Here is a 26,565-nt window from a genome sequence, read left to right on the forward strand (position 1 = left end):
AATAAGCAGCTGCTCATAGTGTTAGTGAATTTAGTCACTTGTGGGTCATGGTCATGGATGAGATTTATGTTGAAGTCCTCTGTAAGTATTAGGTGGTGTTTGTTCTTATCAGCGCTAGTTATTATGTTTCTTAGTTTTTCACTAAAAGAGTAAATATTGGAGTGAGGAACTCTATAAATTGCTCTGACTGTTAGAAGTTTTGTAAGGTCTTTGGATTTAAATTTAGCAAAGGTATATTCACCATGTTCATCCCTTGTGCAAGTAGAATTTATGCACTCTAGTTCATCAGAGTAGTATATAGCTGTTCTACCTCCTAATTGTTCTGGCCTACAATTGTGTATGGCTGTGTAGCCAGGTATGGAATAGATGTTTGTAACATCATGTTTTAGCCATGTTTCCATGAGACTAATGATAGACATACTGACATTTAGAGAATTCACTAGTGCCTGGAGGCCATCATAGTGCTTGCTTAGTGATCTGACATTATAATTGATTTTTTTTTTTTTTAACAAGTCGGCCGCCTCCCACCGAGGCACTGAGTAGTGTCTTAGCCTGACTAACAGTGTAATAAAGGTAGTTGTTGTTAGGATCATGTGTGTCATTTAATAAAAGGTTAATGTCAGGATCGATGTTTACAATCATAGGATTAATGCAAGTTTAACAATGTATAAATAGTACAAAGATAACTGTTAATGTTGCACTGGAGGTTATTTTTTTTTTATTATCACACCGGCCGATTCCCACCAAGGCAGGGTGGCCCGAAAAAGAAAAACTTTCACCATCATTCACTCCATCACTGTCTTGCCAGAAGGGTGCTTTACACTACAGTTTTTAAACTGCAACATTAACACCCCTCCTTCAGAGTGCAGGCACTGTACTTCCCATCTCCAGGACTCAAGTCCGGCCTGCCGGTTTCCCTGAATCCCTTCATAAATGTTACTTTGCTCACACTGGAGGTTATATGAGAGCTTATACAAGCAGTACAAAGTGTAGGTAGCAGAAGAACTATTCTACAGATTGTACAGATACTTAACAAGTAATAATAATACAAAAAATATAAAGTTAAAAGATGGTAAAAAATGGTCTTAAATAAAATGTAAATAGTAAGATTTGACTTAAAGCACAAAATTTAGGCAAGTAATAACACAAATTGTGTGATTAGTAATAAAAAATAATGAACTATTAAGACTTGGTATATCAATCCTAACAGTGTTTGCACTAATGCTAGACCACAAACAAAAAAGGGGGTTTTGTATTACACCAACTATTATAGATTGCACACACTAGAGTTTAAAAAAAGAACAAAAAAATATAGGAGTTAACAATGAAGGATTGCAAAAATTAGTTACAAATGTATAAAAAAAATAGAAATGTTTGTTTTTTTAGACAGTAAACACTTAACTTTGGATTGTATTACACTAATTGTTATAGATTGCACACACTAGAATAAAAAAATATAGTTAGCTGATGGAGGACAAACATATAAAAAAAATGTATATCTTTTTAGGCAAACAAGTTGGTGATCTTGAGGTGTTGAACAAGAATATAAAATATGAGGTAGTGATTGGGCAGCTTAGAATCACTGCTGTCAGATTGACAATATGGAAATGAGAATTAGGTTTTACAGAAAAAATTGGATGAAAAAAAATTTAGGGTCTCATAACACTACCTGTGGAAGTGGGTACAAACTGCATTTTTATTCTGACTCAGTTAGGCCATCTTCACTAAGGAAATAGAGATGATTTTGATTGGTTTCAGGACTGAAAATAGCTTGAAATTGAGCTCATAGTAGTGGAAATGTTTAGTTTTTGCTGATTTGAATAAGCAAATCACATTGCTTGTCTAATAAACGTCCAACTCGTGGGTCTGATATGTGTTCTCGAATGTGCTGATATTATTTATACAATTATTATAATATTGCATAACAGTAAATCTTCTATTCTTTTGTGTAAATAAAAATTCAAAATGGAATTCATGTGTAAAGCCTTGGAATGTAACTAATAAACAGGAAATGTTATTTTAGTGCCAGAAATGCCTGCATTGTTTATTCTGGACTCCATTTTGAAACAAATACAGTAAACCCTCGACCAATGATATTAATCCATTCCAGAGAGTTTGTCTTTAGCCGAATTTATCGTTAGCCGATTTAATTTTCCCCATAAGAAATAAGGGAAATCCAATTAATCCATCCCAGACAGCCAAAAGTATGATTTTTTTTTTTTCACATGAAATATACATTTTCCTACACAGAAAAACAAGGATACATGCACAGTAAATATTAAATGAAGAATAAATGACACTTACCTTTATTGAAGGGTGGGCAAATATTCTGCTAGTGGGATGGATTGTGAAGAACCTGCCTAATACGGGCCAACAGGCCCATACTAGGCAGGCCTACTGAATATCAAAAGGGTATACAATACAGACAGGTTGGTAGGTAAGACACATGGGCAACAGTTAGGCAAGTTTATTTCGAAACGTTTCGCCTACACAGTAGGCTTCTTCAGTCGAGTACAGAAAATAGGCAGGAGCAGTAGAAATGTGATGACAATGTAATCAGTCCATCACCCTTGAAGTCGTAGATTTAAGGTTGTCAGTCCCTCAGCCTGGAGTAGAGTTCTGTTCCATAGTCTGAAACAATCTGAAGAAATAAGCGACAGTGTGGAGACTTATACTGTCGGAAGGAGAGGTGCAGGCTGGTAGAAGAGAGAATGTAGCCACTGAGAGGTCATGTCCGTCTCAGGTCAGACGATTCTCACTTGAAAAAGCTGTCCAAGGTGTTTTCTCTTCTGTACCAAGATGCCTTTGTGTTGCAGTGTCTGACAGAGTGAATATCAAAATAGTATATAATACTGACAGGTTGGCAGTTAGGCGAAACGTTTTGAAATAAAGTTGCCTAACTGTTGCCCATGTGTCTTACCTACCAACCTATCAGTATTGTATACCGTTTTGATATTCACTGTCAGACACTCAGCTACTGGATCACTACGACAAGGTCCTAGATGCACTAGAAGACAAAAAGAATGCAGATGTAATATATACAGACTTTGCAAAAGCCTTCGACAAGTGTGACCATGGCATAATAGCGCATAAAATGCGTGCTAAAGGAATAACAGGAAAAGTTGGTAGATGGATCTACAATTTCCTCACAAACAGAACACAAAGAGTAGTAGTCAACAGAGTAAAGTCTGAGGCGGCTACGGTGAAAAGCTCTGTTCCACAAGGCACAGTACTTGCCCCCATCTGGTTTCTAATCCTCATATCTGACATAGACAAGGATGTCAGCCACACCACCGTGTCTTCCTTTGCAGATGACACCCGAATCTGCATGACAGTGTCTTCCATTGCAGACACTGCAAGGCTCCAGGCGGACATCAACCAAATCTTTCAGTGGGCTGCAGAAAACAATATGAAGTTCAACAATGAGAAATTTCAATTACAGTGGACCCCCGCATAACAATTTTAATCCGTGCAAGAGGGGTAATTGTTATGCGAAATAATCGGTATGTGAATGAATTTTCCCCATAAGAAATAATGGAAATAAAATTAATCCGTGCAAGACACCCAAAAGTATGAAAAAAAATTTTTTTTACCACATGAAATGTTAATTTTAATACACACAAACTGAAAAAGGCATGCACACTTACATGACACTTACTTTTATTGAAGATCTGGTGATGATTGATGGGATGGGAGGAGGGGAGAGAGAGTGTTAGTGTTTAGAAGGGGAATCCCCTTCCATTAAGACTTGAGGTGGCAAGTCCTTTTCTGGGGTTACTTCCCTTCTTCTTTTAATGCCACTAGGACCAGCTTCAGAGTCACTGGACTTCTTTCGCACAACATATCTGTCCATAGTGGCCTGTACCTCTCGTTCCTTTATGACTTCCCTAAAGTGTTTCACAACATTGTCAGTGTAATAATCACCAGCACGGCTTGCAATAGCTGTGTGAGGGTGATTTTCATCCATGAAGGTTTGCACTTCAAGCCACTTTGCACAGATTTCCTTAATCTTTGTAGTAGGCAACTTCTTCAATTTCTCTCTCCCCTCCTCTGAACCAGTTTCCTCAGGTCTGGCCTCTTGCTGTTGAAGTTGATCTATCAGCTCATCAGTGGTTAGTTCTTCATTGTCCTCCTCCACCAACTCTTCCACATCCTCCCCACTAACCTCCAACCCCAAGGACTTTCCCAATGCCACAATGGATTCCTCAACTGGCATAATCCTCTCAGGGTTAGCCTCAAACCCTTCAAAATCCCTTTTGTCTACACATTCTGGCCACAGTTTCTTCCAAGCAGAGTTCAAGGTCTTCTTAGTCACTCCCTCCCAAGCCTTACCTATAAGGTTTACACAATTGAGGATATTAAAGTGCTCTCTCCAAAACTCTCTTAGAGCCAGTTGAGTTTCTGAGGTCACTACAAAGCACCTTTCAAACAGAGCTTTTGTGTACAGTTTTTTGAAGTTTGCAATAACCTGCTGGTCCATGGGCTGCAGGAGAGGAGTGGTATTAGGAGGCAAAAACTTCACCTTAATGAAGCTCATGTCCCCATAAAGTCGCTCTGCCACGTCTGTAGGATGACCAGGGGCATTGTCTAACACCAGGAGGCACTTAAGTTCTAATTTCTTTTCAGTTAGGTAATCTTTCACATTGGGGGCAAATGCATGGTGTAACCAGTTATAGAAAAAGTCCCTAGTGACCCATGCCTTACTGTTTGCCCTCCACAGCACACACAAATTATCCTTGAGGACATTCTTTTGCCTGAACGCTCTGGGAGTTTCAGAGTGATACACTAATAAAGGCTTAACTTTGCAATCACCAGTAGCATTGGCACACATCAACAAAGTAAGCCTGTCTTTCATAGGCTTATGTCCTGGGAGTGCCTTTTCCTCCTGAGTAATGTAGGTCCTGCTTGGCATTTTCTTCCAGAACAGGCCTGTTTCATCACAATTAAACACTTGTTCAGGTTTCAGTCCTTCACTGTCTATGTACTCCTTGAATTCCTGCACATATTTTTCAGCCGCTTTGTGGTCCGAACTGGCAGCCTCACCATGCCTTATCACACTATGGATGCCACTACGCTTCTTAAATCTCTCAAACCAACCTTTGCTGGCCTTAAATTCACTCACATCATCACTAGTTGCAGGCATTTTTTTAATTAAATCCTCATGCAACTTCCTAGCCTTTTCACATATGATCGCTTGAGAGACGCTATGTCCTGCTAGCTGTTTTTCATTTATCCACACCAATAAGAGTCTCTCAACATCTTCCATCACTTGCGATCTTTGTTTCGAAAACACAGTTAAACCTTTGGCAAGAACAGCTTCCTTGATTGTCTTTCTGGTGCCCACAATAGTAGCGATGGTTGATTGGGGTTTCTTGTACAACTTGACTAGGTCGGCGATACGCACTCCACTTTCATACTTATCAATGATCTCTTTCTTCATTTCTATTGGAATTCTCACCCTTATTGGTGTACGGTTGGCACTAGAAGCTTTCTTGGGGCCCATGGTCACTTATTTTCCAGAAACAGCACCGAAAACACTGTAATAATACGAAATATTCCGAGTGTATGCTTGGATGTTACCGCGGAGGCTGGCTGGTAAACAATGGCACGGGCGGCACATGTGAGGCTGGCTGAGGGCGCACATTGGACGCGTCTCGGACGAAAATCGGTGAGCGGGTTTTTAATCGGTATGCGCGGCAAAATTTTTGCGATTAAAGCAAGCGGTATGCGGATTAATCGCTATGTGATGCCATCGTTATGCGGGGGTCCACTGTACTTTGATATGGTAAATATGAGGAAATTAAAACTTCATCAGAGTACAAAATAAATTCCTTCCACAAAATAGAGCAAAAAAACCAACGTCAAAGACCTGGGAGTGATCTTGTCAATGGATCTCACCTCCAAGGACTATAACATTGTATCAATCGCATCTGCTAGAAAAATGACATGATGGAAAATGAGAACCTTCAAAATTAGGGATGCCAAGCCCATGATGACACTCTTCAGGTCGCTTGTTCTATCTAGGCTGGAATATTGCTGCAAACTAAGAGCACCTTTCAAGGCAGGTGAAATTGCTGACCTAGAAAATGTACAGAGAACCTTCACAGCGCGCATAACGGAGATAAAACACCTCAGTTGCTGGGAGCGCTTGAAGTTCCTGAACCTGTACTCCCTGGAATGCAGACGGGAGAGATACATGATTATATTCACCTGGAAAATCCTAGAGGGACTAGTACCGAACTTGCACACGAAAATCACTCGCAACGAAAGCAAAAGACTCGGCATACAATGCAACATCCCCCCAATGAAAAGTAGGGTTGTCACTAGCACGTTAAGAGACAATACAATAAGTTTCAGGGGCCCGAGACTGTTCAACTGCCTCCCAGCATACATAAGGGGGATTACCAATAGACCCCTGGCTGTCTTCAAGCAGGCACTGAACAAACACCTAAGTCGGTACCTGACCAGCCTGTCTCTGGCTCGTACGTTGGATTGCGTGCAGCCGGCAGTAACAGCCTGGTTGATCAGGCTCTGATCCATCAGGAGGCCTGGTCACAGACCGGGCCGCAGGGGTGTTGACCCCCGGAACTCTCTCCAAGTAAACTCCAGGTAAACACTGCAACACAAAGGCATCTTGGTACGGAAGAGAAAACGTCTTGGACAACTTTTCAAGTGAGAATCGTTTGATCTGAGAGGGACATGACCTCTCAGTGACTACATTCTCTCTTCTATCAGCCTGCACCTCTCCTTCCAACAGTATAAATCTCCATACTATCGCTTATTTCTTCAGATTGTTTCAGACTATGGAACAGAACTCTGCTCCAGGCTGATGGACTGACAACCTCAAATATATGACTTCAAAGGTGATGGACTGATTACATTGTTATCACATCTCTACTGCTCCTGCCTATTTTCTGTACTCGACTGAAGAAGCCTACTGTGTAGGCGAAACGTTTCGAAATAAAGTTGCTTAACTGTTACCCATGTGTCTTACCTACCCAACATGTCGGTATTGTATACCATTTTGATATTCAGTAGGCCTGTTGGCCCATACTAGGCAGATCCCTCAAAATCCATCACACTAACAGAATATTTTCCCAACTCAATTTTCAATGCTACCTAAGCAATAAGCTTTGATAATTCTATTTACTCACGTGCAAGTCCCACTGAAATCCAACCCCTCCTATTCGTGTATTTATCCAACCCAAATTTTAATTAAACTACCCAAGGGTTTAGCATGTGAATAAATAGAAATATCAAAGCTAAAACCTTGGGTAGTTTCAAATTTTGGTTGGATAAGTACCCGAGCTTATTGCTTGGGTAGCGTTTATTCTGTTAGTGGGTTGGATTTGTGAAGGACCTGCCTGGTATGGGCCAACAGACCTACTGCAGTGTTTCTCCTTTCTTATGTTCTCATTGCATGGGTAGCAGAATATTTATTCTGCTAGAGTGGGAAGGATTGTGAAGGACCTGCCTAGTATGGGAAATCAGGCCTACTGCATTGTTACTCCTTTCTTTTGTTCGTATGTTCTTATAATCATACTAGACAGACTGTTCCACTCATCAACCTAAGAACATAAGAAAGGAGGAACACTGCAGTAGGCCTGTTAGCCTATACAGTGGAACCCCAAGTTTTGACGGCATCGACTTTCGTGAAATCCGACTTTCGGCAAGTTTTTTCGGCAAAATTTGGCCTTGCATTTCGTGATTAGACTCATGATTCGGCGACTGTCCGGTACCCGTCTGCCCATCACCGCGCACACAAAGCCAGTCTCCCACGCCATTCATGGTCAGTGTGCCATTGTTTACCAACATGTGACCATCACCTCGCGGGTTCATACGTAATAATCCATTGTTTTTTGTGATTGCAACTGCTAAATAAGTCACCATGGGCCCAAGGAAAGCTAGTGCAAGCCCTTTGGTAAAGAAAGTGAGGAACATGATCGAATTCAAGAAGGAAATCATTGAAAAAGATGAGAGTGGAGTGTGTGTTACAGAGCTTGCCAGGATGTATGGCAAACCCCATTCAACCATCACTTCAATCGTGGCGATAGGAAAGGAAATACAGTGTGCTGTTGTTGCAAAGATTAAGGACATTTGTGCAAAGTGGACTGAAGTGCAAACATTTATGGATGAACTTCACCCTAACAAAGCTCTTGCAGGCCATATTGGCAACATGTACAATGACAGTGTTGTGTCCCACTTCAGACAAATCTAAAAGAAATGCCAGAAACAGAGCTCTCTGGACAGATATTTTGTGCGACAGGGTTCCAGCGACTCTCAAGTTGTTCCCAGTGCTAGTGTCTTTAAAAAACAAAGAAGGGAAGTAACCCCAGATAAGGACTTCATACCTGAAGTCCTAATGGAAGGAGATTTTCCTTCCAAACAATAGTGTACACCTTCCTCCTATCCCCTCCTCCCGTCTTCCATCCACCCAGAAGTCTTCAGTAAAGGTAAGTGTAATGTTGTTATTATTTTTTATATGCATGTACTTGATTTTTCATTGTTTTCAGTATGTAAATCTTTATTAAATTTGAAAAAAAAAAAAATTTATTTTAATATTTTTGGGTGTCTGGAGCGGATTAATTTTATTTCCATTATTTCTTATGGGGAAAATGGTTTCGTCATTCGGCAATTTCGACTTTCGGCAGGCTCTCTGGAACGGATTAATCACGAAACTCGGGGGTCCACTGTATTTGGCAGGTCCTTCACAAATCCAACCCATTAACAGAATAAATGCTACCCAAGCAATAATCTTTGATAATTCAATTGACTCATGTGCAAGTCCCACTCAAATCCAACCCCTCTCACTCATGTATTTATCCAACCTTAATTTGAAATTACCCAAGGTTTTAGCATAGATTGGACCTTGGGTAAAGGGATGGGGACTGTAGTGGCAGGCTTCCTTGTGAAGAACATTGTGATGAGGAAATGAGACCGTTTCTTCTTATTTACAAACATAGTTTTGTAGGGAATTATGCCTCTATCAATGTCGTTCATCAACTTCAAAGTCCTCAACATAAATATGATTTGGCAGCTGGGAATTCGCGAATGCGTGAAGCCTGCGAAAGTTGAAAACGCGAATGTTGAGGGAGACCTGTATTGATGAATGATGAGACACTGTTTTTCTTGAACACTCTGGGATTTGCAGAGTGATACATGAGTAAAGGCTTCACTTTGCAATCCCCACTAGTATTATAACAAAATATGAGAGTTAGCCTGCCTTTCATAGGCTTGTGTCCTGGGAGTGCCTTTTTTTCCTGAGTAATGTAAATCCTGTTTTGCATTTTCTTCCAGAACAGGCCTGTTTCATCACAATTGAACACTTGTTGGGGTTGGAATTTTTCAGCTTTGCCATGCCTTATCACACTGTGTATGCCATTACGATTCTTAAATCTCTTAAACCAACCTTTGCTGGCCTTAAATTCACCAATATGAGTACTAGTTCCAGGCATTTTTTTCATTTCACCTGGGTGTTAGTCGACTGGTGTGGGTCGCATCCTGGGGAACAAGATTAAGTACGCCAATGGAAATAAGTTAGACAGTCCTCGATGACGCACTGACTTTCTTGGGTTATCCTGGGTGGATAACCCTCTGGGGTTAATTGTTTCTTGGTACAGGAAGGCCCCCACTTATACGGCTGGTTAGGTTCCAGGCTACCGTCGTAAAGCGGAAACCGCCGTAAAGTGGAACACCCTTTTTTTCCACTTACAAATGCATACAAACACTAGATAACAAGTTTACACTAACATATATTAAGTTAGCAATAGAAACCAGGCATCAAAAAACAATAAAAAAGTAAATACACACATAGTGCACTCATTACTTACCTTAAAATATTTATAGTCTTAATCTAGGGTGAGACAAGTAGTATTTATTGTAAGAAATCAAGTGTGGTATGTATGGTAGTCAGCCAGGCTACCATACCAGGCCACCCCACCTACACATACAATTCTATGATATTTAAGCATCCCAGAGCGATAAAATGTATATACAGTTCACTCATTACTTACCTTAAAATATAGGGTGAGATGAGTAGTATTTATTGTAAAAAATCAAGTGTGGTATGTATGGTAGTCAGCCGGGCTACCATACCAGGCCAACCCACCCACACATATATTCTATGATATTTAAGCATCCCAGAGCGATAAAATGTATATACAGTTCACTCATTACTTACCTTAAAATATTTGTAGTCTTAATGTAGGGTCAGGAGTAAGTAAATGAGAAAACGAATAAATGAGAGAGAGAAAGAATGAGTGCATGAGAGAGTACAGGCGCAGAGTTATGTAAACAAACCAGGCGAAGGTAAGTTTTGTAAACGAAGTGTACACGTCTGGTTTGTGTACAAGTTACATTGTGTACAGGTTGTCTCTACATTGATACGGTAGAATAAATAAAGAAGAACACTCCCATTCTCATGTAACATCATTTTGAGAAGAAATGATGCTCTGAGTGAAGGCAATGGAAATAAGTCACTCTGACTTTTTTGGGTTATCCTAGGTTCTCTACACATATGTTGTTATGTATGATAATCTATGTAACTATTTGTGTATACCTGAATAAACTTACATACATACGAAAGGAATAATTTTCTACAGTTACCCCCAGTAACACATTTTCTCTTATATTAGATTAGAGAAAATGTTATTCTTGGCATCACTTGTACAAGTTATCTGGCTACCACATCTCATATTTATGTTTATTTATTCTATTGTAGGGTGTATTTATCATCTTTTTATGTTATGTATCGTGTTTATTATATAATTTTGAAAAAAATATCATGGATGGATTAATGAAAATGTGTATATTAACGTAATATACAACATTTAATAAGACTCGGTGATTATTATTATTATTATTAGCATTTCTAATATGGCGTCACTTGTGCAAGTCGTCTGCTACCACATCTCATATTTATGTTTATTTATTCTATTGTGGGGTGTATTTATTATCTTTTTATGTTATGTATCGTGTTTATTATATAATTTTGAAAAAATATCATAGATGGATTAATGAAAATGTGTATTTAACGTAATATACGACATTTAAATGAGACGATGATTATTATTATCATTACTAATATGACGTCTGGAGACATAAGACACTCTTACTGATTTTAATGTGTACCTGCATGCCAGCAAAGTATGTAAGTTTATTTAAGTACAGGTATACATAAGTATAATTATCAGAGTATATATAAAATATGAAATAACTTTTAAAAACATTTGAAATTTTGGAGTTTCCAGACAAAATGGAGAGACTTAGTGCTTACTGAGCTCACGAAGAATGTAAACAAACAAGGTGGGGCGCGGTGACCGTATTAGAAAGTCAGGTGGGGGGAGCCGTATAGCGAGTTTTGGTCATAATTTGAAATGACCGTATTAGCGGAACGCCGTAAAGTGAAACGCCGTAAAGCGGGGCCTTCCTGTAATTGTTTCTCGTTAAGCCACACCAACAACAGTCTCTCCACATCTTCAAGTAGTACAACTGACAGTGGTGCAGCAGCAGCAGCTGACCGTGGGACGATAGTATTTCTCACCCTTTTTACCACAGGGTTGGCACTAGACGCTTTATTTGGGCCCATGGTGGCTTATTTAGCCGTTATAAGCACAAAAAAAATGGAATGTGTAATACAAAATATATCACAAGTATGCATGCAACTGTCTGCCCTGGCGTGTAAACAATGGCACACTAGCTGAAGACAGGGCAGCTGAGGTGCGCTTAACCTGGACAGACAGGCGGACACGTTTGGGACGAATGTTGTTAGTCAAGTTATTCATTGTTGGTCAGGCCAAATTTTTTACGTTAAAACGCTTCGTTAGGCGATTTTTTTGTTAGATGATGCCTTTGTTGGTCAGGGGTCCACTGTATTTTGAAATTTGTGTAAAACTGGCCAAATTATCAGTTTCTTATCACTTTATTGGGTAGTTGGAATAATTGATTGGAGGGTTTCTTGTGTTCAGTCAATAAAATGGAAGACATACTAACGAAATAGCTAAGAATTTGGTTGACTGGAACAATGTAATTGGCCATGTACACCCTCTCCTCACTTAATGATGGGATTCTGTTCCTAAGAATGGGTTGGTAAGTGAATTGGTCATTAAGTGAGGAACATGCTATACTATAGGGCCCCACTTATATGGCAAGTTAGCTTCCAGGCTACTGCCGGAAATGCCCCACTTATACGGCAGGTTAGGTTCCAGGCTACTGCTGGAAAGCAGACATCGCCGGAAAGCAGAACACCATTTTTTCCACTTAAAAATGCATATAAATGCCAGATAACAAGTTTACACTATATTAAGTTAGCAATAGAACTAGGCATTAAAAACAACAAAAAGTATAATACACACACAGTACACCCATTGCACCTTCCATCCGACTTAGGACCGAATTCGGTTCTGAGAAACCGGTCGTAAGTCGAAATGGTCGTAAGTCGAACTTTACTACTGAATATCAGCAAAACATTTTTGTAATGACTTTATTTTATTGTTTTATTTTGGTATTTCATGTTTTACTTTACTTTTTATGTTAGTACTGTATTTTGTACTGTAAGGGTTAGGATAAACACTGTGTACAACACAAATAGTTGTTTATTTCCCAGAAATTTGGCATGAAAAGCAGGGTCGTAAGTCGAGTGGTCGTAAGTCGAGCAGGTCATAAGTCGGATGGTAGGTGTACTTACCTTAAAATGTTTGTAGTCTTAATGTAGGGTGAGAGTTGAGTTTTATTTGTAGGAAGTCAGGTTTGGTAAGTATGGTAACCAGCCAAAGCTGTCCTCCCCACCCCACCCCACCCACACGTAATGTAAACAAACCAGGCGAACATGTCTGGTGTTCATTCACACATGTTTGTATTATACAGTGGAACCTCGAGTTTCGAACTTAATCTGTTCCAGGAGCTAGTTCTAAAGTCGAAATGTTAGAAAGTCAAATCAATATTTCCCGTAAGAAATAATGGAAATACAATTAATCCATTCCAGAAATGCAGAAATGTTCACAAAAAAATACATTTTATAGAGATTACATTATAGTTTTATATACACACAACAAATACATGTATACATAATACAATTAGTAATAGATATATAAACATTTAAATAAACATATAAAATAACATTTTTACTTATCTTTATTGAAGATTGTTGATAGCTTCTGAAAGATAGGGAGGAGTAAGGGAGCACTTATTGTTTGGAAGGGGAATGCCCTTCCATAAAGACTTAATTAACAAGTCCTTACTGAAAAAGTCTGCTAGTTTAGCAGCAGCATGGAACTGCTCACATAACTGCTGCAATGTTAACTGTTTTTCTTCAGGTTCTTCTTCATCTTCTTCTGTTATCTCCCTATCTTGTATCTGTGCATTGAACTCTGCCAACATTTCCTCTGGACTCCTGTCGTCTTCTTCTTCTTTTTCTTCTTCTTCTTCATCATCATCATCATCATCATCATCATCATCATCATCATCATCATCATCATCATCATCATCATCATCATCATCATCATCATCATCATCATCATCATCATCATCATCATCATCATCATCATCATCATCATCATCATCATCATCATCATCATCATCATCATCATCATCATCATCATCATCATCATCATCATCATCATCATCATCATCATCATCATCATCATCATCATCATCATCATCATCATCATCATCATCATCATCATCATCATCATTCATATGTTCAAAACCATCACCTGGTAATCTTGCCAGCTGAACAATTTCCTGAACTTGACTCTCAAGCAAGGGAAAACCAGTGAAAGAATTAATTACAGAAGGCCATAACTTTCCCCAGCCTGCATTTAATGTTGATTGGGGCACTTCATTCCATGCACTTCTAGCATAGCTGATTGCATCTGCAGTGTTAAATTTATTCCAGAAGCTTGGTACTGCCAGGTTGGAGTCAGAGTCCATTGATGCAACTAGTTTTTTCATAACTTTTTTTGTGTAGTTACACTTGAATGACTTAATAACTCCCTGATCCAGTGGTTGTATTAGAGATGTTGTATTTAGAGGTAAAAATACAACTTTTACATGTGGGGTCACATCCAGCATAGCTTGTGGGTGAGTATGGGAATTATCAAGAATGAAGAGAGCCTTGAATGCAAGGTTCTTGCTGTGAAGGTGAAACTTTACTTCAGGAATAAAGTGATGCTTAAACCAGTCAATAAATATTTCCTGTCATCCATGCTGACTGGTTTGACCTCCAAATTACTGGTAAGGTGTTTTTATCTACACCTTTCAAAGCTCGAGGATTCTTATAGCGCTAAATAAGAACATAAGAATGGAGGAACACTGCAGAAGGCCTACTGGCCCATGCAAGGCAGGTCCTCATCAAAACGACCTCTACCTAAAGCTACCCAGGAAATAACTCCCATACCCACTGACACCAATCAAACCCAGCCCCTCCCACTCATATATTTGTCCAATCTCTTCTTAAAGCTACCCAAGGTCCTAGCCTGTATCACCCTACTGGGAAGCTTGTTCCACGCATCTACAACTCTGTTAGAAAACCAGTACTTACCTCTGTCCTTTCTAAATCTAAATTTATCCAACTTAAATCCATTATTTCTGGTTCTTACCTGGTTCGACACCCTCAGTACTTTATTAATATCGCCTTTATTTATGCCCGTCATCTACTTATACACTTCAATGATATCTCCCCTCATTCTATGTCTCTCCAGAGAGTGGAGCTTTAAAGCTTTAAGTCTATCTTCATACGGGAGATTCCTTACACATTAAATCATTTTAGTCGTTCTTCTCTGTATGTTCTCTAATGAGTCTATATCCATCCTGTAGTAAGGGGACCAAAACTGAGCAGCATAATCTAAATGAGGCCTCACTAGTGCTGTATAGAGCTGTAAAGTAACTTTTGGACTTCTGTTACTTATACTTCTTGAGATAAATCCAAATAATCTGCTAGCCTTGTTGCGCACCCTAAGGCACTGCTGTCTTGGCTTTAGATTTCTTCTTACCATGACTCCCAAGTCTTTTTCACATTCTGTATGATCAAGCTCTACTTCACCTAGATTATAGCTTCGAGGGTTATTTTCATTACCAAGGACTAGTACCTTACACTTATCCACATTGAACTTCACATGCCATTTTTCAGACCAAGACATTAATTTGTGCAAATCCTCCTGGGGTTCATTGCTGTCCTCCTCAGAATGAATTATACAGCCTATCTTTGTATCATCAGCAAATTTACTCATGTCACTGGTAATCCCTTCTTCAAGGTCATTAATGTAAATTATGAACAAGAGAGGGGCTAAAACTGATCCTTATGGAATGCCACTAGTGACTAATCCCCATTCAAATTTCACCCCATTAATGGTAACTCTCTGCTTTCTACTGGTAAGCCATGTCCCTATCCATGCCAGAACTTTGCCTCCTATACCATGAGCTGCCACTTTTCTTAAGAGTCTCTTGTGAGGTACTCTATTGAAGGCTTTACTAAAATCCAAATAAGCAATATCATATTCTTTATCACTGTCAGCTGCCTCAAATGTTCTGTTGAAGAACGTCAGTAAATTTGTCAGGCAGGAATGACCTGTTGTGAATCCATGCTGAGATTCATTTATCAAGTTATGCTCTTCAAGGTGACTTCTAATAATGTCAGCTATAATTGATTCAATAACTTGCCCACTCTAGATGTCAGGCTTATTGGACGGTAATTTGAAGGAGTGGACTTATCCCCTGATTTGAAAATAGGAGCCACATTAGCCATCAAGTCCGGCAGGCCGGACTTGAGTCCTGGAGATGGGAAGTACAGTGCCTGCACTCTGAAGGAGGGGTGTTAATGTTGCAGTTTAAAAACTGTAGTGTAAAGCACCCTTCTGGCAAGACAGTGATGGAGTAAATGATCGTGAAAGTTTTTCTTTTTCGGGCCACCCTGCCTTGGTGGGAATCGGCCAGTGTGATAATAAATAAATAAATAATTAGCCATCTTCCACAACTCTGGCACAACACTGGTAAGGATGGACGCATTAAACACACATGTTAATGGCTGACTAAGCTCCATCTTGCATTCCTTAAGTACCCTGGAAAACAGCTTATCGGGTTCCGGGGACTTATTTTGCTTCAGTTTGTCTATCTGTTTAACCCTTTCAGGGTCCGTCCCGTAGATCAACGGCTTTACGTTGAGGGTCCAAACCGTAGATCTATGTCAAAATTCTAGCGCCATCAAATTTAGCACAAAAACGCTCATAGGCCTACATGTGAGAGAACGGGTCTGCGTGGTGGGTGTGCGCCATAAACAAAAAATCTAGGCGCCCACATAGCATTGTGGGAATGCCGGCTCAGTTACCCTTGTTCACCATGCCTCGTCGCAAGTCAGCTCTCACTCTCCGGAAAATTGGGACTCTCCTCTTCCTATCTGATAGTTCTGACACTGATGGAAGTGGAAATGAAGACGAATTCTACGGCTTTGATCAGTTAGTGACCGAAAAGAATGACCAGGATATCGATAATAGTGCAGAAAACCCTGACGATCCTCAACCTTCTACCTCTGGTGTGGGCACTCGTGACTCACGGTCGGTTGTTCCTCATTGCAAGAGAAAACTAATATTTTTGCATGGCCCAGCCTCTGACTTCAGTAATGATGATGATAGTGACGTGGACTGTGATTTTATTGCGCTCGACGATCAATCGAGTAGTGATAGTGAGGAATCATATTCACCAGTGAAGCGTCGGTATGTTCGCCACCGCATGCGCTCGGGTAGTGTACCCTATGCTGTGTCCAGGGGACGGAGTACATCCCGTGGCCCTACACCAGTTTTAGGTAGTGATAGTGAGGATGATGTGGCTACACTTGACATGGATAGACCACAGGCATCAGTGGATGGTGTTAGTGGTGATGGTAGTGGCACCGCCATGCGTGACTCACCAGGCCACGCTGGGACCCACGCTGCCGACTCGTCAGTTCAAGGACAAAGCGGAGCGCCAGCCACCAGCCCACCACAACCACAACCACCCGCACAACCAGCCTATGATGTCCAGTATCCACCAGCAAACCGTATGTGGGATTGGCAGCAAAATCCCAATTTTGTTCCCAAGCCTCACCACTTTGATGATTCTCAAAGTGGAATTCTACCTACTTGTCCCCTTGGAACCACGGCCAATGAACTGGAATTCTTTGAATTATTCTTTGACCAGCCGTTGATGGAAATTATTGTCAGGGAAAGTAATAAGTATTTTGAGTACACCATGGCAAATACGATCTTATCACCACAGTCAAGACTACACAGGTGGAAAGAGACGACTGTTGCAGAAATGTATTTGCTTTTTGCAACAATAATGCTTATGCCTCACGTCTATAAGCATAATATAAAAGCATACTGGTCCACAGATCGGCTAATTTCTACCCCATCCTTCAGTGAAATAATACCAGTGAACAGGTTTATCTTACTGTTACGTATGTTGCACTTCTCTGACAAAACCAGGCCTGACAGAAGTGAAAGATTATACAAGATTAGAAATGTTTTCATGTATTTCAAACAAAAGTTCAGTATATACTTTTATCCATTCAAGAATCTTGTAATTGACGAGTCTTTGATTTTGTTCAAAGGTAGACTGTCATTCAAGCAGTATATACCGAGCAAGAGGAAACGCTTTGGTATAAAACTGTTTGTACTCTGTGATTGTGACAGTGGCCAGGTGTTGGATATTGTTGTATACACGGGTAGTAAAACATTGAAAGATACCAAGATGTTATTGGGTATCTCAGGTGACGTAGTGAGAAACATGATGGCACCTTATCTTGGTAAGGGGCATACATTATACCGATAACTGGTACACAAGCCCATTACTCAGTGATTTCATGCGAGTGAACAAGACAGATGTGTGTGGCACAGTGCGCTCTAATCGTAAACATATGCCCAGGCTCAACGCAGGTGCTCGTGGTGATGACGTGCAGGTGTTTACTGCCAATGACATCATGGCATTACGGTGGCATGACAAACGAGATGTCACATTGTTGACAACCATTCACCGTAATGAAATGCAAGACAGTGGCAAAGTTGATCGAGTGACTAATGAACGTATTCGAAAACCAGTGACAGTGATTGATTATACACAAAACATGCGCTTGGTTGACAAATGTGACATGCAGATTGGTTTTGTTGACTGTGTTCGTAAGAGTTACAAGTGGTACATGAAACTTTTCTTCCATCTCATGGACATTTCAATGCTCAATGCATATAATATGTACCAAATAAAGACTGGCAACAGACCACCGTATGGTGAATTTTGTTCGTCTGTTGTCAGACAACTCATAATGAAGTACCAGGTAACAACACCTGCTATACAACACGGTCCTCGAATTACTCAGGATATACCCAAGCGTTTGAGGAGGGAAGGTGATCATTTCATAATACAACTTCCTTCAACTCAGAAGAAATTTGCTCAGAAGAGATGCATCGTCTGTGCACAAACAAAAAGACGGCAACAAAGACACAAAGACACTCGGTTTATGTGTGAGGAATGTAAGGTGCCTCTGTGCATGGTGCCTTGTTTCAAGGAGTTCCACAAGCTCCAGCAGTTCTAAAACCATGTCCAGTGATTGTAAATATGTAAATATATGATAGAACATTAGTATTATACAAGATTTGTGCATGTTTATTGTAATAAACAACAGTGGTAAACAATAATATGATAATAACTTTAGTGTGGTTATTGTGTTCAATACAGTGAGTTTATATATATACATTATATACAGTATTGGTCTCTCAGGCCCCAAATGTTAGTAGGAATAGAAAAAAATTGGAAAAGAAAAGAAAAAACAACAAAAACCGCAAAATAATGTAATGCGCGTATGTGGAATTCGTCGATGTTGCCGCCACCACATCATTTTCGACAAACTTCTTGGCACTGTATCTCAGTAAGTACTGATCAGATTTTTTTTTTTGTCTTATTACTTTCACAAAAATATGCTCTTTAATTCTGTAAGAAAAAATTTTTTTTTTTTTTTTTCAAAATTTCTTGGACACTGGAGCACCACTTCAGATTTTGGCCTTGGACCCTGAAGGGGTTAATAACCATGTCCCTTGTGACAGTAATATTAGTTAATTTAAATTCATCATGAACTAAATAATTGTTAATTACTGGAATCTCATTTACATCTTCCTGTGTAAAAACTGACAAAAAATAGTCATTAAATAAGGAACACATTTCCAGTTCGTTATCCGTCAGCTGTCCATTCCCAATTTTCAGAGGTCCTACTTTTTCCTTCACCTTCGTCCTATACACTTGAAAGAACCCCTTTGGATTAGTCTTTGATTCATTAGCAACTCTAATTTCATAGTCACATTTAGCCTTTCTAATCCCCTTTTTTACTTCTCTTTTAAGCTGAACATATTGGTCAGTAAGGTTAACCTCTCCTCTTCTGATGCACCTATAAATTCCCATTTTCTCCCCTAATAGATGCTTTAGCCTCCTGTTAACCCATTTGGGATCGTTATTATTAGACCTAATTTCTCTCTGAGGAATGTATATACTCTGAGCACGGTGTACATTATTAAGAAAAAAATCATAAAAGCAGATCCCTTCATAATCATAAGTATGATCATCGTCAATAAAATCATTAGCTAGATAACCCCAATCAAGATTAGACAGGTGTTCCCTAAGTCCATTATAATTGGCAGAATGAAAATCAGGAATTTTTACTGTTTTCTCATGATTCTTGTATTCCCAGTTAATGCTAAAAGTGATGGATTTGTGATCACTTGCGCCAAGCTCTTCAGTGATCTCAAGATTATTTACGAGTGTTTCCTTACAGTGGACCCTCGCCTAACGATATTAATCCGTTCCTGAGAGCTCAATGTTAGGCGAAATTATCGTTAGGCGAATTAATTTTCCCCATAAGAAATAATGGAAATCAAATTAATCCGTTCCTGACACCCCAAGTATGAAAAAAAAAAATTTTACCACATGAAATATTAATTTTAATACACACAAACTGAAGAAGACATGCACAGTTACATGACACTTACCTTTATTGAAGATCTGGTGATGATTGATGGGATGGGAGGAGGGGAGAGTGTGGATGGTCTTAGTGTTTAGAAGGGGAATCCCCCTCCATTAGGACTTGAGGTAGCAAGTCCTTTTCTGGGGTTACTTCCCTTCTTCTTTTAATGCCACTAGGACCAGCTTGAGAGTCACTGAACTTCTGTCACACAACATATCTGTCCATAGAGGCCTGTACCTCTCGTTCCTTTATGACTTTCCTAAAGTGTTTCACAACATTGTCAGTGTAATAGTCACCAGCACGGCTTGCAATAGCTGTGTGAGGGTGATTTTCATCAAAAAAGGTTTGCACTTGAAGCCACATTGCGCACATTTCCTTAATCTTTGAAGTAGGCAACTTCTTCAATTTCTCTCTCCCCTCCTCCGAAGCAGTTTCCTCAGGTGTGGTCTCTTGCTGTTGAAGATGATCTAGCAGCTCATCAGTGGTTAGTTCTTCATTGTCCTCCTCCACCAACTCTTTCACATCCTCCCCACTAACCTCCAACCCCAAGGACTTCCCCAATGCCACAATGGATTCCTCAACTGGCATACGCCTCTCAGGGTTAGCCTCAAATCCTTCAAAATCCCTTTTGTCTACACATTCTGGCCACAGTTTCTTCCAAGCAGAGCTCAAGGTCCTCTTAGCCACTCCCTCCCAAGCCTTACCTATAAGGTTTACACAATTGAGGATATTAAAGTGATCTCTCCAAAACTCTCTTGAGTCAGTTGAGTTTCTGAGGTCACTACAAAGCACCTTTCAAACAGAGCTTTTGTGTACAGTTTTTTGAAGTTTGCAATGACCTGCTCGTCCATGGGCTGCAGGAGAGGAGTGGTATTAGGAGGCAAAAAACTTGATCTTAATGAAGCTCATGTCTGCAGAAAGTCGCTCTGCCACGTCTGAAGGATGACCAGGAGCATTGTCTAATACCAGGAGGCACTTAAGGTCAAATTTATTTTCAATTAGGTAATTTTTCACAGTGGGGGTAAATGCATGGTGTAACCAGTCATAGAAAAAGTCCCTAGTGACCCATGCCTTACTGTTTGCCCTCCACAGCACACACAAATTAGCCTTGAGGATATTCTTTTGACTGAACACTCAGGAAGTTTCAGAGTGATACACCAATAAAGGCTTCACTTTGCAATCACCAATAGCATTGGCACACATCAACAGAGTAAGCCTGTCTTTCACAGGCTTATGTCCTGGGAGTGCCTTTTCCTCCTGAGTAATGTCGGTCCTGCTTGGCATTTTCTTCCAAAACAGGCCTGTTTCGTGACAACTAAACACTTGTTCAAGTTTCAGTCCTTCAGCCTCTATGTACTACTTGAATTCATGCACATATTTTTCAGCTGCTTTTTGGTCCGAACTGGCAGCCTCACCATGCCTTATCACACTATGTATGCCACTATGCTTCTTAAATCTCTCAAACCAACCTTTGCTGGCCTTAAATTCACTCACATCACCACTAGTTTCAGGCATTTTTCTAATTAAATCGTCATGCAACTTCCTAGTCTTTTCACATATGATCGCTTGAGAGATGCTATCTCCTGGTATCTGTTTTTCGTTTATCCACACCAATAACAGTCTCTCAACATCATCTATCATTGCGATCTCTGTTTCGAAAACAAAGTTGCACCTTTGGCAAGAACAGCTTCCTTGATTGCCGTTTTCTTGGCCACAATAGTAGCGATGGTTGATTGGGGTTTACTATACAACCTGGCGAGGTCAGAGACACGCACTCCACTTTCATACTTAGCAATGATCTCTTTCTTCATATCCATAGTAATTCTCACCCTTATTCCTGTAGGGTTGGCACTAGAAGCTTTCTTGGGGCCCATGGTCACTTATTTTGCAGGTGAAATCACTAAAAATGCTGTGATAATACAAAATGTTCCGATTGTATGCTTGGATGTGACCGTGGAGGCTGGCTTGTAAACACTGCCACCCACGGAACAAGTGAGGCTGGCTCAGGCCGCACGTGGACACGTCTCGGACGAATCACGTTGAGTGAGTTTTTTAGCACTAGGCGAGGCAAAATTTTTGTGTTAAAATGTATCGCTAGACAGATTTAACGTTATGCGATACCATCGTTAGGCGAGGGTCCACTGTATTTGACAAGACTAGGTCTAGCAAATTATTACCCCTGGTAGGCTCTGTTACACACTGCTACAGAAAACAGTCTTGAACTTTTTCTATAAATTCACTGGGCTCTAGATTACCGGTCAAAGAATTCCAGTCATTTTGACTAAAGTTAAAGTCCCCTACTATCACTATGTTATTGTGTCTAGAAGCCCTAACAATTTCGTCCCAAAGAAGTCTCCCTCTATCGTGATCCAAGCCTGGAGGTCGGTATATTACACCTAGAATTAGTTTTTCTTGACCTTCTACAAACTCTACCCAAACAGATTCTGTTACTGTTCCATCTATTTTTATACCTGTTTTTATGCAACAAATAATATTTTCTCGAACACATAATGCAACTCCTCCCCCCTTCCCATTACATCTATCCACATGAAACAACTTAAACCCTTGAATATTACACTCAGCAATCATATCCTGACTCTTTAAATCATACCATGTTTCAGTTAATGCAATGACATCAAAGTTCCCAGCACATGCTACCAAACGTAGTTCATTAATCTTATTTCTTGCACTTCGACTGTTAGCATAAAATACCATCATATGTTTTTTCTTCTTCACATTTTTCCTATTCATCTTTGTTTTTACACAATTTCTGAAATTATCATCACCCAGAGTTACTCCATGACAGTTACTATTAAGATTCTTAACCCTTTCAGGGTTTCGGCCGTACTAGTACGGCTTACATGCAGGGTTTTTTGACGTATTAGTACGTATAAATTCTAGCGCCGTCAAATCTCGCGGGAAAGGGCTGGTAGGCCTAGATGTGAGAGAATGGGTCTGTGTGGTGGGTGTGCACGGTAGAAAAAAATCTGGGACCCAGTGGTGCATTGTGAGAATGCCATCTTAGTAAACAATGTCCACCATGCCTAGCGGTAAGAAGTTCCTCACTCCTCGGCAAATTGGGACACTTTTGTACCCCAGTGACAGTTCTAATACAGATGGAAGTGCCAGTGAAGATGAGTTTCAAGGTTTTGGTGAGGTTTTGACCAAAACTAATGACCATAATATCGGTAATAGTGAGGAAAACCCAGACGACCCTCAGCCTTCCACCTCTGGTACTGGGCCGTCTTGTTCACCTTCAGTTGTACCAGAATCAAAGAGGAAACTCCTATTTTCCCAAATCCCAGACTCAGATGTGAGCATTTGTGATGATAGTGATAGTGATTATGAACTACAAGCTCTTCAAACTAGTTCCAGTAGTGATAGTGAAGTGCAATATTCCCCAGTGAAGCGTCAGTATATACGATGATATATGTGCTCTGGTAGTGTGCCATATGCTATTCCAAGGGGAAGGAGTACATCTCAGAGCACATCCCATGGCTGTACAACAGGAACTGACAGTGAAAATGACGATGATACTGTTGCAATTGGGATGGAAAATGTGCATGGTGGTGGTAGTGCTCAGCGTGAGGCACCAGCAGTGGCCCATGCTGCCTCCCACGCCGCTGCCACGCACACCACTGCCTCAGCTGATCTACAACAAAGGCCACCATCCCCTACCCACCCACCACACCAGCCTCCACAACCACCTGTCATTGTCCAGTACCCACCAGCAGACTGCACCTGGGATTGGAAGGAAACTGCCAATTTTGTTCCAAATCCCCACCAGTTTGATGACAGCCAAAGTGGAATACGGCCATCCTGTACACTTGGGAACAATGCCAGTGAACTGGAATGTTTCGAGTTATTCTTTGACGAACCCCTGTTGGAAATTGTCAGGGAAAGCAACAGATACTTTGAGTACACCATGGCAAACACAATACTTTCACAAAACTCACGTCTACACCAGTGGAAGGAGACAACTGTGGCTGAGGTGTATCTTTTCTTTGCCACAATAATGCTTATGCCACATGTGTATAAGCAAAGTGTGAAATCATACTGGTCAACAGACCGCCTGATTGCAACCCCAGGTTTCAGTGATATAATAGGAGTGAATCGATTTGTGCTACTATTACGTATGCTTCACTTCTCAGACAAAACCAGGACTGACAGAAACGACAGGTTATATAAGATTAGGCATGTGTTTGTGTATCTGAAAGAAATTCAATATGTATTTTTATTCCTCCAGGAAGCTTGTAATTGACGAGTCTTTGATTCTGTTCAAAGGAAGACTTTCTTTCAAGCAGTACATACCAAGCAAGAGGAAATGCTTTGGTATAAAGTTGTTTGTGCTTTGTGATTGTTACAGTGGTCTGGTATTGGATATTATTGTGTACACTGGAAGTTATACATTGCAAAATACCAGGAAGTTTTTGGGCATCTCTGGTGATGTGGTTAGAAGAAGGATAGAACCATACCTTGTGTTACAAAAAACGCGATTCTAAAAGCTTAGAGATCTCCAGTGAATACTAGAAAGGACTGCCCTTCTATCATCCAGCCTGTTACTGGGTTTTCGTAACAAGTAGTCAGTATCCTTGTCCAATTATCCATTAGAATTCAGTATGATTCAATAGTGCTTCAGGATTACAACTGGTAGGCTACTAACTAGAGAAATTAAAATTTAATACATTTATTAAGTCTAGAGGTACATTATCAAATTAAATTAAATTAAATTAATCACAGTAATCAAAATAATATCACTTCTCTCGAGTACAATATTATTGTGCTGAAAGCACATATCACATTTATAATTCTTAAGTACCGTCTGGTACATTAACATTTAATAAGATATTACAAATATTTACAAGTAAGTTTGTGTGTGTGTGTAAGTGCTCTAAGTAGTTCACTATGTCTCACGACTCAACTAGACTTAAACAAGTGACTGACAAAGTCCTCAAATAAACTAACTTCTTGACCAACTGGCAGTCAGAACAGTCTGCTTGAACAATAAAAAGAATGCTAATCCCAATAGCAATATAACAAGCAACTGCGACACAAAATCAGGAACAAGGAGATAATATAACGACACTAAGTAGGGACCATCTGCAGATCTTCCACAAGTCACAAAACTCTCATACTACTGAATCTAAGTTCAGCATAAGAAAATCCCAGACTGTGATAATACACAGATACCAGTACAAATTAAGTGAGAAGTTACAGCTCAGGACCTGAGTTACTCAGAGTGTCTATGAGACACACAACCTCAGTACAACGTCAAAAATCACTAAGTCTATACAATGTTCTGTGAACAGAGTTCTACAGAACTAACAAGAATAATGAGACAGACAATCTGTCCAACCACCAAGCGAGTCTAGACCAGACTGAATACTTCAGGCGAGGTGAGGACATCCCCCCTCGATCACGTGATAGCTCCGTGGACAGTACTGCCCAGCAACAGAAGCCGGCAGAATAACGAGCAAAGAGCGATAATTACAGTAGTTAGACAATCAAGACTTGAACTGAGCACATAATATGTTACATCCTACCTAACAAAGGAAGCTATGTCAAATAACAATATAAAGCAATACATTTACGATTTAGCTATTATCGCAAATATAAGCAATATAAAATTAAATGAAAAGGTAATAATTATATATATACATAATAATCATTGCAACCCATTCAGGGGTTGCAACACCTTGGTATGGGGCATATATTATATACAGATAACTGGTACACAAGCCCCTTACTCAGTGATTTTTTTGCGAGTGAACATGACAGATGTGTGTGGCACAGTGCGTGTAAATCGGAAACATATGCCCAGGTTTGACCCTGATACTCGTAGAGGTGAGGTGCAGGCGTTTGCTGCCAATGCATCATGGCATTTCGGTGGCATGACAAACGAGATGTCACACTATTGTCATCAGTTCACCCTAATGAAATGGCAGACACTGGCAGGCAGCATAGAGAGAGCAATGAACCCATTCTAAAACCTGCAGCTGTGATTGATTACACCTTCAATGTGCGTTCAGTGGACAAACGTGACATGTGGATTGGGTTTGCTGATTGTGTTCGCAAGAGTTATAAGTTGTACATAAAACTCTTTCCATCTTCTGGACATTTCCATGCTCAATACTTATAATATGTATAAGATGAGGACCAGAAAGAAACCACCATATGGCGAATTCTGTTTGTCTGTCATCAAACAAATAGTATTCAAGTACCAAGGAACAACACCTGCAATAGACCGCCCACCAAATTTTCAACAACTTCCTTCTTGTTTGAAGCATGGTGATCACTTCCTGGTAAAACTGCCTGCTACTGCTTTCAAGAAAAAGGCTCAGAAGAGGTGTTACGTCTGTGCACATACAAAAAAATGCCCACAACAATGCGGAGACACTCGTTTTATGTGTGAGGAATGTAAAACACCACTGTTAATAAATAACAAAAAGGCACAATACCGTGACTGGAACGATACACAAATAACCCGCACATAAAAGACAGAAGCTTACGACGACGTTTCGGTCCGACTTGGACCATTGACAAAGTCAATGGTCCAAGTCGGACCGAAACGTCGTCGTAAGCTTCTG

The 26,565-nt window shown here is 40.1% G+C and overlaps 1 protein-coding gene across 2 annotated transcripts in view; it reads left to right on the top strand.

The window, feature by feature from the left end:
• The window catches only part of LOC128688717 (uncharacterized), a 278,982-nt gene that overhangs the window by 63,378 nt on the left and 189,039 nt on the right, over positions 1 to 26,565 (top strand). The window lies entirely within an intron of this gene.

This window comes from Cherax quadricarinatus, chromosome 2 (assembly GCF_038502225.1).
Source record: "Cherax quadricarinatus isolate ZL_2023a chromosome 2, ASM3850222v1, whole genome shotgun sequence".
NCBI classification, from domain to species: domain Eukaryota; kingdom Metazoa; phylum Arthropoda; class Malacostraca; order Decapoda; family Parastacidae; genus Cherax; species Cherax quadricarinatus.